The sequence below is a fragment of the Bombina bombina genome, chromosome 1, assembly GCF_027579735.1.
Source record: "Bombina bombina isolate aBomBom1 chromosome 1, aBomBom1.pri, whole genome shotgun sequence".
NCBI classification, from domain to species: domain Eukaryota; kingdom Metazoa; phylum Chordata; class Amphibia; order Anura; family Bombinatoridae; genus Bombina; species Bombina bombina.
Genome location: NC_069499.1, coordinates 633,532,787 through 633,546,881, shown reverse-complemented (window position 1 = coordinate 633,546,881; position 14,095 = coordinate 633,532,787).

The following is a 14,095-nucleotide window of genomic DNA, read 5'->3' as shown; positions in this document are numbered from 1 at the left end:
TGAATTATATGTTAATTTGCCTCTTGTGTAACTCATAATCACACAGAGACAGCATTTGCATTTTTAATCCTGTATTTTTTATTTGTATATACCTAATAAAAGTTGTTTTATTTTTTTCAGTTGGATATATTTTGATACATAATATCTTTATAGACGTATGAGTGCTACACATTGTAGCAGTCTTAGCTGGATCAGTTTGTGGAAGTTTTTCTAGTACAAGCACCTATCCTTAAATATAACATAACTACAAATGCAATATAAGTGGCATTAGTGCCATTAATGCATCCTATAACACTTATTTGTGGTCCCATTTTTTACATAATTTGATTTAATGCTAAGTATATGACGTTGGCAGTGCTGAAAAGAAGGGCTTTAACTCATTGTCAAAAACCAGGGCGTTCCAAAGATAGACTTTTATCAATCCTTTACAAGGAAGTATTTATTTGGACCGGGTTTTGAAATTATCATTTCCACCTTGTCCTTTTTTGTTCCTTGTGGGAATCAAGGAACCAAAAATCTTCCTCATCTTTACAATGACCTGAATCTTCCCAATCATCCTGGAAGTTTAATTCCAGTTAGTTGGAACAAGGTCAAGCATTCTTTGACCTTTCTTTGTCATAGATTTGGTACAACCCCAATCCAGATTCTTTTCTGGTAGGGGTAGTTTAGAACTTTTTTAGAAGTCCTGATCACAGTCTGTCCAAGATCTCTGGGTTCTCATAATTACAGAATAGGTTTCAAATCAAGACCTACTCGAGGAAGCTGTCTTCTGTCTCACATTCCAATATACTTTCCAAATTTAATGGATTTATTATCTGTAGTTTATTATCTGTAGTTCACGTTTTGGAATAAGGTGAAAGATTTTGTTCTATACTTTTCCATTATTCACAAGAAAGAGGGAATTTCTGACCTATTCTGGACTTAATAACTTTGAACAAATTTCTCATAGCTCTTATTTTCAAAATATTAACAATCTGGACAATTTTAACAGCTTATTCAACATGGTCAGTTTTTGTCCACATTTAATTTGAAGGATGCCTATCTTCCTATTCCTAGACCATCTCTAGTTTCTAAGATTTGCCCTTCAGGATGAATTGTTAGGTGTTATTTTCAGGGGGGGAGTGTGTCAGTCAGCACTTGGCCTGGTTCATACACTGTCACCTGGAATTGAATGGGCTACTTGATGGGTTATCCCAGAGAACAGGAGTCAGACCATGCAGCAATCAGTCTAACATCTGTTCTGTTTATTAGAAGATGAACAATACATTTTATAGGCAGTGGTTACAGCATATAGGGTTAACATGGTGACGCGTTCATAACTACATCATATCATACCATATTTCATGAACAAAAGAAGCTTATTAAAATAATTGGGTGAAAGAGGAGTATTAAGGAGTATTTCTTATAACAATAACAAAAGTACATCTGGGCGCATAGCTCAGCCCAAAGCAAGGCAGTTTGGGCATCTTACCTAGATAACGGGCTTCCAGGCGCATTGCCAGGAACATTCACAAGGCCAATCTAACTTATACAATTGTTACTAACATCAGCATATTTCTCACTACATAATAAACTGTTATAATAAACCTTTCTTAGACAAGATGGATGCCTAATACAAAATGACAACTAGGACAAGATGGCGTTGGTAATGCTAACATATTCTAACATACCACTCTTTTATTTTAACAGAATAACATAAAATAGAAAAGCACAGAAAATTAGTAAATCCTTTAACAACAATATAAGCCTAATAACTTGGTATAACATGAATCTATGTGAGAATACTGTAGAAAAAGGTATTCACATTTACTGCTATAATTTTACAGTCCAATAGGGCACAATTTGTCACTGCACATAGGTATGGCCCGTCCAATACTCTCTGTCTACCTCCCAGCATCCTCAAACTGCTGGTCTATCTGCACAAAGACCCAACCAGCCCCCTATCTACCCCCAAACAACGCTGCATCTTTATTTCTCAACCTGCATAGCTAGCACCCCCCCCCCAATATTTCCGACAGTTTCTTGCTCTGTACATTCTCCACAATGAAGCATGACATGGGAATAGCACAAGTATCTCTGGGTGGCCTCTGATCACTTTAAGAATAGTCTTTGTCCACTTAGAGCTCCACCTTCCTCAGACACTTTGCTTCAATACCATAGTCCATTTGCAGTAGGGGTTCTTATCAGTGTTCTTCTGCAGGTAGATGCTGGAAGTCCGATTGTTTGTTCATGGGGTAGACAAGGTAAGCAGGTGGATCCCCATAGCAAGCAAACACTCGAGTCAGAAGGAGTCTAAGAAGGAAACAAAACAGTACAAGATGAGCACACACCCCGATACAATCACAATTATGTCCAAATAAAACTTATTTCACCTTTTTGTAAGCATCACAATTCCTTTAATAGCTTAACTTGCCCTATGTCATTTGAAACCAGGAACACATTGTGGATATATAATACAAACTAAATACATTGAAACTTTTACAGAGAATAACTCACAGCTTCCCTATACAATTTAAATAATACTTCATGAATACTAAGAAAGTGAAAACTGCTAGTAACTTATGCTAAGGCCTGCCCTGCAAAAAAAATGAAAAATAAAACAGTCAATGAAAATATTTTCTTTAAAATGAATTTCTTCACACTTTCTCTTTGAACTACTAAAACAAACAAAATAACCTAATGTTGCTTTATTCTGCAAAGCTACTATATGTAATGTTTATAATTCTCCAACTATGATCTCAATAGTCAGCAGTCTCATCTGATATAAACACTACTAGTTTAATAATTATTTTATGCAACCTACATTCTCTCGCGCTCCTGTATGAGGAAAGAATACAATCATAACATTATTAAAACTACAAAATCTTTTAAATGTAAACACATTGTTATGGTAAGATAATTCCTTTCATTGACAAACATTTACAAAACTCAAATTGCAGATACCATACCAGTTAATAAAAGGGAAACATACATTTGCTTTCATAACACCACTCCCATAAGAGCCATTGTAGGTAGAAAATTGTCAGGCAGATTAGCTGGTTGCCTGTAATATAAAATGTGGTGTTGAACCTCAGCTGCTGAGTATGGCATTAAATGAATTATTGTTGCAGGTTGAGTTATAGGGATCTACACCAATTACCACTGGTAGTAATGTGGAACCCTCATAATTCAGTTAGCTGCTTATTAATGGGTCCTTGTAGAACAATAACACTATGGCTGCCACATGTGTCGAAGACAATAAAGAGGTGCAGCAAGGTTATCATAGCTACTAAACCGGGTGTTAACACAGATCGTTTACTCATATGTGCATATGCAGGAATTAGATAGCTGAGTGACCACTAACTGACATAGGCAGAACTTGCTACTATTGACAATTTCACAGAATATGTTAAACAGTGTCCGTATAGGAGGGATGCAAGATGTTTAGTAACAAGCTGAAGTGAGTACAGGCGCAATAGATGAAATATGTAAGTTTGTACCTGTTCAGACTGTATACAAAAGTCCGGTGCAGCAGTCTGCTATGTAAGTCGTGAGATCTCCGGTGCCTGTAGCTTTGTTCGGTGAAGATAGTTGGCGTTTGATGTCACCGCACGTATGAATCCTAGATCCGACAGAATGAGGGCATGTAGTTCTCATGATACTCTGTTAGGTAGTCTCCGATTCCATTTTCGGCTGAACAACTCGCAGCAAATGGAAAGTTCTTGGATAAGACTGACAAACGTAGATATGAAGCAGCAAGAGTGGAAGTGGCTCAGGATTAACTGATTAGCAAAATACCAAGCAAAGAAACAAAGGCTGATGGGAAATTTATAGCAAATGAAAATGGAAAATTTAAAGGAACAGTAACGTCCTGTTCAGATAGGAATAGCAAGGTATATAAAATATTACTGGAACTGAGCAAAATTACATGACAAAAATATACCATCAATATAACTATAATTATGCTACTCCCTAAACAAATATTTCTGTGTATAATTAATATAAATTTCTAGCTGAGACGTGTCCTCACTGTGTTCTACAAGGGCGAAGGGTCTAAAATATTGCAGCATTCAATAGGTTACAATACTGCAAGGTTTCAAGTTACACTTATCTAGAGGGTTACTTTGTTTAAGTACATAAACTACAATGTGTACTAATACAAATAAGACATACTTTTCTGCAGACAAAACTATATGACTTCTTATAACTAATATGATCAACAAAAATAACACAATTACAAGAGAATACAAAACAAGCAATATAAGTAAACAAGTTAAAACAATACTCCCCTAATTTAACTGTGGATGACTCTGTAACAGCGTAACAGGTCCTCAATTCCAACAGGCAAGGCACAGTCAAGAGAAGGATAGTCTTTATGTTCTGAAGACACACATCATAGGAAACAGTCATAAATTACCCAGAGTCCAGTTCTGGGGCTGGTACCAGCGCGCAAAAGCAAAGAATGGATCCAAAGATAGTTCAGCAACTTTTACTGCAGTATGGTGGTTAAAACAAACTTGACAAAAGGTCTTTTATCTTCTTTCTTTTTTTTTTTTATTCACCTAGGCACCAGGCATTTCTTTGTTTAAAAGGTTTACTTGCATTCAATCTTCAATCTCTTGGAGAGTGCACTATGAAATTTTATCTGTACAGATTTTACCTAAATATGAAAAACTCAAAAATAATTCAGTTAGTGTTTTACTCTCTGGATACAGCTTCATGATCTAATCCTGCAAATACAAATATTGTGTTAAGAACAAAATAGAAAAATAAAAACATTTTAGGTTCATTTTCTTACTCAAACAATCACCCAAATCACATAAGGATACTCATCAATACTCATCAATACTTCCCCCTTTGTTCGCGTGAAACACCCTATGTGTCATGCAAATACAATATAACAGCAAACTAAAAGACAATTCATGCACTCCGTATTCTACTATTCTTAACATCAGGCAAAATCAAATACACCTTAATATTCAATGTTCCATTCATACAGCACCCTACCACACGCATTCAATAAAAATAAAAACCAACTGTCCATTCCACAAAACAAAACATTAACAGCCGGCACAAACTTTTAACAACCAGAATCAACCTGAAATTCAACACATATACTTACATTCACTGAAACACAGCACTAGCAAAACACTACAAATAATTAAAATCCTATAACAACCGTCTATGCCCTGGTTCTGCAAATTCTACCATGCACAATACTATGAGATCACACTAATAATGCAATCAATTCAGAAGATCAATAATCTCTAGTTGCATATTAACAAATAAAATCCCTAACCATAACTTTACAAAGGAACACACAAACACCTAAGTATTATATTCTTGGAAAGGTCAGATAATAATTGTACAGCCACTGTTCTATATAGCCCCTGCTTGCATGCATAGTGCAAACCCACTGTTAAATAAATCATGTTTGGCACAAATATTTTGTGAAAAGCTCTAAAATCCAGTCTATACTTTTACATAACCAAGATTTTAATAAACACACAATTATTTGATTTAAGTTTTTTTTTATATAATTTGATATTCACCATTTTGCAGCTCTCTGACTAAATATAACAATTGTATACAACAAAATGAGCTATCTACAAAAGAATAATAAGAATGTACACTAATAGATTAAAAGGACAGTTTGTCCAAAAATTTCCCCTTTAAATTGTTCCCAATGATCCATTTTACTTGATGGAATATATGTAATGTTGACAAATAGCTTGTTTATACCTACCCTGGCATAGTTAAATAGCTGATTTAGCCTGTAGCTTAGCCACTTATAATAAAAATGTATACTGACGTCCATTTTTTTTATAAAAAAAATTATATTTTTTACAAACTGCTACATTTATGTTTTATCTCCTTTATTTGTTAATACAGTGTTATTGCTGCTCATGAACTCCTTTCCCATGAGTGAACTGGTCCTTTAAGTAGTAAAATGACAATTTTCCATTGCTCTGTCTAAGCATTGAGCTCCGGTTTTACAGACAAATATAAGATAAGGAACACAATGAGATATGCTTATTATCCGAAATTCAACCCATTGCAATAAACTGTGTTTTGAAAGCACAAAACCAGCTACTTCATATATACAAATAAACTTGCAAATGCAATTTCTCCTACATTTTATACTATTCAGCTTGTATAACAAGTCATTGAAAATACATTAATACAAAAACTATTTTACAGTGTACTGTCCCTTTAAGGACTAACCATTTATAATATGCATATTACATATATATAACCTAGCTATGATTAAGACACTTGTCTAATTTACCATTAAAATTCTACTTCTAATTCTACTTCTTTACTGTATCATAAGCCATCACAGCATAAATAATATTACACAGTAATATGTTACCATTTAATATTATATAACTCTACTGAATTACTCTACTTGCAACAGAAACAGACCCAAATACTTTAGATAAATTTAATAGCATACAGCGTACAGTCTTTTCTTTTCTCCTGTGTTTAACTCCTTGCATGAATCTTACATTATGCACATAACATACCTGAATCAACCTGTTAATCTTTTTTATTTACCAGAACATGACCGAAAGTCACACAAACATCCGCACATTTACAAATCCCTTAATTAGCTCACCAGCAAAAACAATATATTTATATGCCGCCAACAGGTGGACAGTCTTTTATTTGCTTAAAACAAATATCACTCAAAAATAAAAAAAATGCTATTAAGAACATACATATGACTTTAAATCAAGTTACAATAAAACTTCACAATACCTCATTACAACCTGCAGCCTGAATAATTAGCATTCCGAAAGAAAAATGCACCAAGGTCATTTTTACAGCGACACACAAGCTCATATCAACTTGCATACCATAAATTCACTCCCAACATTTATTCTAAAGCAATTTTAACATACATCAAACTTTTAGTGACACAGAAAACACATTAACAGTCTCTTTCTTTCAGGAAAACATATATTTCATAACATACCAAAGACATTTAGGAACACAATAAGATTAACTTTCCACCAAATTTAAAATGTATTTGAAAGTGTCCAAATTTGCAAGGAATGGCCATTTTCCCAGCAGATTGAGACATAAACAAATTTTAGACAGGATAATACATAATCAGGTCTAAAGAGTAAATCTTTTGCATGTCATACAAGACACAGTGAGAACCGACAGACCAACACTCATTACACATAGAATACACAAAATCTACGTTTTGTTACTGCAAACACACATACAACAAAAGAAAGAGTTTTACAAACGGAGCTTCTGTAACAGTTTTTTTTTCTGTTCTCTGAATATGTGATCTGGTGTGTACACTCGGTGGCCCCCCTTCGATGCCCACAACATTCTTTAACACAGGAGCACATATTTTTCGCTGCGTTTACAGAGCTGTGCTCACTGACAGTTTTATAATCCCCCTTCATTTCTGGAGTGGATGTCTCTGCCTGAAATGCTTTTGTCCTGAACAGAAACGGTTAACCCTTCTGTAGATACTAAAGATGCAACAACAGTGTGTTCCACCTGCTCTGTGTACATGCTGCACAGATTTATACTTAATATTACATTTCTGAATCTCAGAATTACTATCAAAATGTGTACTATGAGCAGACCCATTTCCACAACACAATAATAGCAGCAGCAGTGATACAATGCACAATTACTTAATATTTTCTAAGCACAGCACAGTTATATGGCAGTATAAGCATAAGCAATCAAGCAAAAAGCAGCACCAAATACCAATTCAACTCCAGTGACAGGTAAATTATATGGTTATATAAGGAAAACTTTAACACAGGTGAGACTCTAACTCACCGTAAAACAGTGATGCCAACTTGCACGGGGGACTTAAACCGCCCGTCAAATGCACGCTAACTTCTTGGCGCCAGACAGGACTCCACACCTGTCTAAACTAGCAGGACTTTAACCTGTCTAGAGGGGTTAATACAAATGCTGGCAGGACTTTAACCTCTGCAAACCTGCGCCTCCACCGCAGGAACCCCTTAACCCTTTATATATATTTCTAACACCTATTATAAATTTAGGTTCAGATTCAAAGAGGGAAAAGTAGAGTAAAAAACACTTATCTACTTACCCAGTGTGAATCCCACGAGCTGACACCAGAATTGTTAGGTGTTATTTTCAGGGGGGAGTGTGTCAGTCAGCACTTGGCCTGGATCATACACTGTCACCTGGAAATGAATGGGTTACTTGATGGGATATCCCAGAGAACATTCTGTTTATTAGAAGATGAACAATACATTTTATAGGCAGTGGTTACAGCATATAGGGTTAACATGATGACACGTTCAAAACTACATCATATCATACCATATTTCATGAACAAAAGAAGTTTATTAAAATAATTGGGTGAAAGAGGAGTATTAAGGAGTATTTCTTATAACAATAACAAAAGTACATCTGGGCGCATAGCTCAGCCCAAAGCAAAGCCGTTTGGGCATCTTACCTAGATAACGGGCTTTCAGGCGCATTGCCAGGAACATTCACAAGGCCAATCTAACTTATACAATTCTTACTAACATCAGCATATTTCTCACTACATAATAAAATGTTATAATAAACCTTTCTTAGACAAGATGGATGCCTAATACAAAATGGCAACTAGGACAAGATGGCGTCGGTAATGCTAACATATCCTAACAATGAACTTCTTCAGATTGTGGCTCTTCTGTTGGGTCTCTTTACAGCTCCCATAATTTGTATGTAATAGAACTTATAGTTTTATGACTCTATACCTGGATGATATATTGGTTTAGGCTCAATTTCCTCCTTCAGCTGTATTTCATACCAACTGTCTACTGTTGTTTCTTCACAGATATGGTTGGAGAATTAATGTTAAAGAGCTCTTTTTCTCATTAATCCAGAGTGTTTTTTTGGAGTCATTGTCAGGGTGCCAGGAATCAGACTGAGACGAGAAGTGCAAAAATAATCACACCTTTATTAATAGCAAAAAATAATAAAAAGTCCACAAGTCAAATAACAAGCCAGGAGTCAAAACCAGAGCTGGTAGTCAGACGACCCGAGTCAGGATCCAAAGCGAATAGTCAGACGAGCCGGAATCAGGAACAAGGAAAACAGCAGAGTCAGGAACAAGCAAGGGATCAGGAACCAGGAAGGACGTCAGGCAGCCAGGTAATGCACAGGAACTCTCACAAACAGGTCTGAGACAATGCAAAGGCAAAGCATACTGAACAGAGGCCCTTTAAATAATAAGTGATGACATCACAATTCTGAGACTGCATCCTGTCTCACACGGATGATGCACACCAGTCTGACCATAAAAGGAAGTGCAGGAAATGAGCAGCATCTCCCACAATGCACCATAGTCAGCAAGAGAGGTGAGTAAAATGGCTGCCTGCAGCACATGGTAAACAAAACAGGGAAAAAACCCTGACAGTACCCTCCCCTCAATGACCCCTCCCCCGCGGGAGGACAAAAGGCTTATTGGGGAAACGGGCATGGAAGGCACTGAGGAGGGCAGGAGCATGAACATCAGAACGTAGGCCACAGGATTGACCCGTCGGAGTATTCGAAAAGGACCAACATAACAGGGAGCCAGTTTATTGGAAGGCACACAAAGGTTCAAGTTGCGGGAGGACAGCCAAACTCTCTCACCAACCTGCTAGGAAGGTGCGGGCAGACGCCTACGATCAGCCTGGAACTTTTGGCGCTGCATAGAACGATGAAGGCAATCCTGAATCTGCACCCACGTGGAACGGAGTTACCGGAGATGCTCCTCCAAAGCTGGAATACCCGGAGACATGAATGAATCGGGCAACAAGGATGGTTGAAACCCATAATTCGCCATGAACGGGGATAACTTGGAGGAAACATTAATAGCACTATTACGAGCAAACTCTGCCCAAGGTAACAGTTCAGACCAATTATTGTGGTGATCTGAGACATAGCAATGGAGGAACTGTTCCAGAGCTTGATTAGACCATTCCGCAGCCCCATTGGATTGACAGTGATATGCTGAGGAGAAGGAAAGCTGGATCCCCATTTGAGCAAAAAAGGAACGCCAAAATCTGGAGACAAACTGGCTACCCCAGTCCGACACTATCTCCTTGGGTAACCCATGTAAACGGAAGACCTCCCGGGCAAAAATTGAAGCAAGCTCCTGAGCGGTAGGCAACTTCATCAAGGGAATGCAATGTGACATTTTAGAAAAACGGTCAAACACCATAAGGATAACATTATTGCCATTGGAAACAGGGAGCTCGACAATGAAGTCCATGGAAAGATGTGTCCAAGGACGCTCACCATTAGCAATAGGTTAAAGAAGACCCACAGGAAGATGTTGTGGAGTCTTATTTTTTGCACAAAATGAGCAGGAGGCAACATACGCAGCAACATCAGAACGAAGACCTGGCCACCAGAATTGTCGAGTAACAGACCAAATCATTTGGTTCTTGCCTGGGTGACCTGCGGCTAAAGGATAGTGGTAAGTGTGCAAAAGTTTAGTTTGAAGATTCTCAGGAACAAAACACTTACTACTAGGTTTCTCAGGAGGTGCATTGGTTTGTGCAGCCAGGATCTCCTCCCCCAAGGGAGAAGTCAAATTAGTACGTATGGTAGCCATAATATGGTCAGGAGGTATAACAGCAGTAGGTACAGTCTCCTCCTTGGACGGAGGCGAAAATTGTCGAGAGAGGGCATCAGCCCTAACATTTTTACTACCAGGCAGGTAGGAGACCACATAATTAAACCGAGACAAAAATAGCGCCCATCTGGCTTGTCAGGGCGACAAGCGTTTTGCTTCAGATAGATAAGTTAAATTCTTGTGGTCAGTAAGAATGAGCACTGGCACGCTAGTACCCTCGAGAAGATGCTGCCATTCCTTGAGTGCCAAAATTATGGCCAGTAAATCCCTGTCGCCATTTTCATAATTGCACTCCGCTGGAGACAATTTCTTAGAGAAGAAACCACACAGATGCAAGGAACCGCCAGGCGTAGTACGTTGAGACAAAAGGGCACCTACTGCAGTCTCAGACGCATCGACCTCAAGAACGAAAGGCAGGACAGGGTTAGGATGAGCCAGAACTGGAGCGGCAGCAAAGGCAGTCTTAAGGCTATCAAAGTCCTTAATAGCAGTAGGAGACCAATGGAGTGGATCATTCTCTTTACGGGTCATGTCTGTGATAGGTTTGACCAAGGAAGAAAAGTTTTTAATAAACTTTCTATAGTAATTGGCGAACCCCAAAAAACGTTAAATAGACCGAAGACCAACTAAGCGAGGCCACTGTAGAACTGCAGATAACTTGTCAGGATCCATGGAGAACCCTGCAACTGAGATAACATAACCTAGGAAGGTTACTTGAGTCTGATGGAACTCACATTTCTCGAGTTTACAAAACAGGCCGTTCTCACGTAGTCTCTGAAGAACCCGTGTAACATCAGAACGATGAGCTTCAAGTGTGGGTGAGTGTATTAGGATGTCGTCTAAGTACACAACAACACACTGTTGCAACATATCTCGTAGGACATCATTAATAAATTCCTGGAAAACAGCAGGAGCATTAGATAGGCCAAAGGGCATTACAAGATACTCATAATGCCCGCTCCTGGTGTTAACTGCTGTTTTCCATTCCTGGCCCTCCTTAATCCTAACGAGATTGTACGCTCCTCTCAAATCAAGTTTAGTAAAGACTGTAGCTCCCTTGAGGCGGTCAAAGAGTTCCGTAATGAGCGGAATAGGGTAAGCATTCTTAATGGTAAGACGATTAAGACCCCTACAATCGATACATGGTCTTAACTCGCCACCCTTTTCCTTCACAAAGAAAAAGCCAGCCCCTGCAGGAGAGCAGGATTTGCGGATGATCCCCCACGACAGAGCATCAGCAACATACTCCTCCATAGCACAATTCTCTGCAACAGAGGGTACACCCGGCCCCGAGGAGGAATGACTCCGGGTTGCAGGTCTATGGTACAATCGTAAGACCGGTGAGGAGGCAACGTACCGGCACGCACATTGCGGGGACCACGACAAAATTTCGGACCTGCGCCAGTCGAGACTGAGATTGTGCTTTTGGAGCCAGGGATAACCCAGAACAACCGGAAAATGCGGAGAGTTTATGACCTGAAACTGGAGGGTTTCAAAATGGAGAGCCCCAACAGCCATGGACAACAGAGCAGTTTTGTGAGTAACGAGTGCGGGCTGAAGGGGTCTGCCATCAATGGCCTCAATAGCAAGCGGAACGGAACGGGGAAAAACAGGAATGGAATACTTTGATACAAAAGCACTGTCAATGAAATAGCCCGCAGCACCGGAGTCAACAAGAGCCTGAGTGACTATGGAGGAGTCCACCCAGGAAAGGACAACCATGACCAAATGTTTCTCCTTAAGCGGTTCCGGGGATGATGATAAACCACCCAAGGTCTGCCCCTGACAGGACCTTAGGTGTGAGCGTTTCCTGGCCGTGTAGGACAAGACTTCAAAAGGTGGCCCTGTAACCCACAATAGAGGCAGAGCCCCTCCCTCCTCCTAAAGGCCCTCTCCGCCATGGAGAGACGCGTGAATCCCAGCTGCATCGGCTCAGCAGTACCTGGTGACTCGGGACCAGGAGGCATGGGAGGAGAGGGAGGCATGGGTGGGAACGAACACGTAGGAGACAACGGAACAGGAGTCTTCCGCAAGCTCTCCTTGAAAGAGGGCCTCTCTCTGAGTCTGATGTCAATTAGGATCAAAAAAGACACCAATGCCTCGAGATCCTCTGGTAAATCTCTGGCAGCAACTTCGTCTTTAATCACATCAGAGAGCCCATGAAAGAAGGCGGCAACAAGGGCTTCATTGTTCCAACCTACCTCTGCAGCAAGCGTACGGAACTCAGTAGCATACTGAGCAACAGATCTTGTACCTTGCTGAATGGACATGAGTCATTTAGCAGCAGAGAAGGAGCGAGACGGAACATCAAATACCCTTCGAAAGGAGGCCACAAATTTGGGGTAATTTGAAATCACAGGTTTATTATTCTCCCACAAGGGATTAGCCCAGGCAAGAGCTTTGTCAGAGAGTAACGAGATGAGAAATCCCACCTTAGCTTTGTCAGAGGGAAACGCCTGAGGTAACATCTCAAAGTAAATGCCCACCTGGTTCAAAAACCCTCTGCACTGAATAGGATTGCCTCCATATCGCTGAGGTAGAGGTGCAGAACCGGACATGCTCCTGGTAGGCATAGGTGCAGCAGCAAAAAAAGGAGCAGCCATAACTTGCGGGACACTTTGGTCCAAATGTGCAGTGAGAGTCAGCAGGGTTTGCAGGGCTATTGCAAATTGATCCAAGCGGTGATCCTGTACATCCATCCTGGAAATGATGGCAGGTAAAGGTAGATTATTAGCACCATCAGGATTCATGGCCTTTGCGTAATGTCAGGGTGCCAGGAATCAGACTGAGACGAGAAGTGCAAAAATAATCACACCTTTGTTAATAGCAAAAAATAATAAAAAGTCCACAAGTCAAATAACAAGCCAGGAGTCAAAACCAGAGCTGGTAGTCAGACGAGCCGAGTCAGGAGCCAAAGCGAATAGTCAGACGAGCCGGAATCAGGAACAAGGAAAACAGCAGAGCCAGGGACAGGAACCAGGAAGGACGTCAGGCAGCCAGGTAATACGCAGGAACTCTCACAAACAGGTCTGAGACAACGCAAAGGCAAAACATACTGAACAGAGGCCCTTTAAATAATAAGTGATGACATCACAATTCTGAGACTGCATCCTGTCTCACACGGATGATGCACACCAGTCTGGCCAGAAATGGAAGTGCAGGAAATGAGCAGCATCCCCACAATGCACCATAGTCAGCAAAAGATGTGAGTAAAATGGCTGCCAGCAGCACATGGCAAACAAAACAGGGAAAAAAACCTGACAGTCATAGACTGAGTGACTATGCCAAGAGGTCTTGTGGTCTGCTAGGGGAGACCAGAATGAGACATGATGGCATCTCATCTGAATCACAAGCTCCCAAGATAATGTTCTATATCAAGGGATCCCCAGTGACTCTGATAGATGCCTTGGTGGTCCTATGATGTACATGTTTCTGCTCCTCATGATGCTTTCCCAAAATATAGCTCGAATCAAGCAGGAGGAGGATTCAGTAATA